The sequence below is a fragment of the Argopecten irradians genome, chromosome 16 (genome assembly GCF_041381155.1).
Source record: "Argopecten irradians isolate NY chromosome 16, Ai_NY, whole genome shotgun sequence".
In the NCBI taxonomy this organism is placed as follows: Eukaryota; Metazoa; Mollusca; class Bivalvia; order Pectinida; family Pectinidae; genus Argopecten; species Argopecten irradians.
In genome coordinates this window covers 17,900,843-17,904,819 of record NC_091149.1, presented here as the reverse complement: position 1 = coordinate 17,904,819, position 3,977 = coordinate 17,900,843, and the positions used below count along the sequence as shown (strand labels likewise).

Sequence of the window (3,977 nt, the reverse complement as noted above, 5' to 3'; positions counted from 1 at the left end):
ACGTTTTTCTGAAGTCTGATATATTTTTACGTTGCATGTATTTCAGAATGGGACCAAGGGCATACCCTTGTGTGGTTTGTTCTAAACGAACAAAACCAACAGAGCGGCGGCCTGTCAATGGAGATAAGTCATTGAAGAAGTACTTGTTGAAAACATTTCTAATCCAAACACAAGATGGCGACGTGATTTGTGGTAAGTGCCGTCAACAACATCATAGACATCGACTATCAAACATTCCTTCTTCGACCATTTTCAAACAATCAACTGATCAGAGTACTTTTTCAGCGAAGAAAAGCAGACTGTCTTCTCCAAGAAACATGACGTTGTCAATACCCTCAACAGGTGGAAGTCACACTAAGTGTGTTGTTTGTCAAGACTCTCACTCCCATTTAGTTGTAGTACCACGCGGCACAAAGTACAATTTGTTTTTACGAAAAGGCATTTTATTATCAAGTGGTGCTAGGTGTTGTTCTGTAAACATGTCAAATGGACTTTTTAACTTTGAAGCATTGGAAAACATTGTAGCATCCCATGATTCTACGTCTATGAACAGAACAGATATCACAGATTTGATTTCAAGTATTAGAGATGCCGCCAACAAAAGCAAAGATCAACGTATTGATTTTGATTCTCCTGATGCCTTCAGTAGTGATGATTATTTAGTACTCACAGGGTTAGATAAGGAACAATTTTATGACTTGTGTTCTCATTTGAAAAGTTCATTGCGCAATACAAAGAACAGAAGGATGAAATCATGTGTTGGTATATTTCTCACCAAGTTGAAAGGAGGTATGTCAAATAAAATGCTGTCAACCGTGTTTAACATAGGAAAGGATTCCATCAGGCGAGCAGTTTCATCAGCAATAAACGCTATTGTAAAGGATTTCATCCCATCATACTTAGGATTCCAACATATCAGCCGTGAGGATGTAATTACGAAACACACAAGACCTTTGGCACAGACCCTATTTGGAGGACTTATGCAGCCAGCTATTCTAGTTATCGATGGAACATATATATACATCCAGAAGAGTGGTCAATATTTGTTCCAACGTAGAAGTTATAGTATACACAAGCATAAGCCACTGGTAAAACCTATGATGTTTGTTACAACTTCAGGATACATTGTAAGTGTTTTAGGACCGTACTTTGCGGACAGCAAAAATAATGATGCAGGCATCCTTAATCACATTATTAGAAGAAACTTTGAAGAAATAAATGATTGGCTTACAGATAATGATGTGGTTATAGTTGACAGGGGATTTCGAGATTCTGTTGAGCTGTTACAAGAACTCGGAATACAAACAGAGATGCCAACATTTTCCAAGAAAAGACAACACACTACAGCAGAGAGCAATGCTTCCCGTCTTGTGACCAAAATTAGGTAATTTTTGTTTGCAGTACATTAATTCTTGCCTCTATGGTATTATTCATTCGCTTTCCAAATATCATTTACCAAATAAAGAATATCAAAGGAAACTTATTTAATCAATTCAATGAATAACACTCATTGTAACATTAGGTTGCTTATTCGTGTAATCAGAACAACAACATTCAAAAATATATTGCTCACATTTCTACTTTATAATTTCAGCCTTAGTAGAAATTATGGTCATACTATGGGCTTTGAATTTATTTCACTGAATTCTGGAGTTTGATAAAACTAAGGCACAATATTTTGTACAATTTCAGATGGGTGGTGGAGTCTGTGAATGGCCGTCTGAAGACATGGAAGTACTTGGACAGAATACTACCGAACTCACAGATACCCTACATTGGCGATATGTTTAGGATCGTATGTGCCATTTGCAACAAGTATCGGTTAGAGCTTAGCACGGGTGATACACAACAGGATGAGTTATTAGGGACAAAAATGTTGTTTCTGTCCAAACAGAAAAACAACTTACAGGCGAAGATTGAAGAAGAAGGGCTTGCATCTAAAAGGAGTCTATGGACCAAAATCGATAGTAGTGCGTCCATTCTTTTTCCAGTGTTGTCAGAAGAGGATCTGCGTAATCTAACGCTTGGTGTTTATCAGATAAAACTGGCTCGAGGATACACAAAGGAACACATGAATGCCACAGGAGGGTATGAGGTTTCAGTATGTCAAGTGGAGAGTAACATTATCAGTGCAAAAATACAGAGCAGGCATGTGAGTTCAAAAGTGCACCAATTGTGGATTATGTTTGATGAATGTTCAATTCAAGGATGGTATTGCAAATGTCGGACTGGTGCCAGAACTGTTAGGTTCGTGTGCACATGTTGCTTCGGTAATATGGTATCTGAGACATTCTGACAAAGAATTTCATGTAGGAAAGGATTGGTCACAGTTGTTGATGGATGCAGCTAGTCCAGAACCAGTTATGGTTGATCACAGCGACGAAGAGTCATTAGAAGAGTGACTTGCAAAATGAAATTATTCACCTTATATATGTCATTCATATTTTATCCTTGTTGCTATTATCAAGCAATTGCTGATTTTGTTAATGCGTATGCAATTGTTTGAAGAGTTGCATTATCTGTATATAAATATGTGGATTGGTTTCTGAATATTTGTAGAAGTTATATAAGGTCCAAAAGTTAATTTGAAATCAGAGCGTAATAGTCTGTATATGCTTGTCTTTTATTATGTGTATGAGAGGTAAAATGAAATTAATGCAATGTGATACCACTTTATATCAGCGAAATATTAAAAGCACAACTTACAATAGGTATACATACACTCTATTAATATATATAATAGATTTATATGTGCCATACTACAAAGATTTTGTTCTGCTTTATAAATCATAGACATCACTTTACTTTCTTAAGGTAGTAAGCACTACTTCTTAGTTTATATGTATGTTTACATATTTTAGATATTTAAAGTGAATAGTCGGGCAAAGAAAACCAGTCTAAATGCGTTCATTTGCCTTCCAAAAGTTCTCACATATTAATACGACGGTCAAGTTCTTCTTAGTTTCCCAGTTCTGACCATTAAAGTAAAGAAAAGTTGAAAGCATTGAAAACGAGGCTGCGTGGAAATGTAACCACGGACATAGTGAGCCGGGAGGACGTTTTAGAATTTCCATACTTTAAATTAATTTCTTCGTACGCAGACAGATTTTGACGAGAGATTTTGTTTTTCCATTTCATAAGAAATTATACTGGATACATTTACACCATTTTTACCGACTTTAGCCATCCTTGCCCGACTGTTCACTTTAAATATCAATTTCAACAATGTTTTAAATACCGGTATTTAATTATCAATTTCAACAATGTTTTAAATATTAAAATTATATCAATTTCAACAATGTTTTAAATATTTAATTATCAATTTCAACAATGTTTTAAATACAATATAATTATATTTCACATTTTGCCCCTCGTTTGATTTGAGATTACATACAGTGTATATAATACAGTCAAAAGTGAAAAACATCAACACATGAAATTTGCAGTTTGAAAAATATCAGAGAGATATTTCATGAACACCATATATATGTCACCTGGGCATTTATCAATTCAAATTAAAATGAATTACTCAGAAAATTTGACGAGATAATAAACAACAAAATATTACTGGCCTAATGAGTTGTATTACAATCACTCATTAAAGGATTTCAGGCCATTGTACCAAAATTATATATTGTAAAACAATCAATAATCAAATCATTAAAATATTACAAAACATCCTTTAATGTGTCAATGTACATTCAGGGAATGACCAAAAATACATTTTGATTTAATTATCACAAGTTATAGCATCAGACTGTATCTATCTAGAAAACACTTAAAGCGACATGTCCATCGCATCATGAAAAACTAGCATCGGTGACATGACTATCAAAATTGAAGTCCAGATAATTTACATGAAATCAACAATTCTATCTATTCTAGCATGAAAAATCAAGTAAAGTGGCAGTTCCACCATTTTGTGAAAAATCATATTAAAGCAACACTTTCATCAAATCATGAAAAAATCTAATTAA

General features: G+C 34.3%; 1 pseudogene; it reads left to right on the top strand.

Moving 5' to 3' along the window:
- The first annotated feature begins 493 nt into the window (after window positions 1–493).
- On the top strand, window positions 494–2,402 carry LOC138310057 (uncharacterized; annotated as a pseudogene).
- The last annotated feature ends 1,575 nt before the right edge of the window (window positions 2,403–3,977 follow it).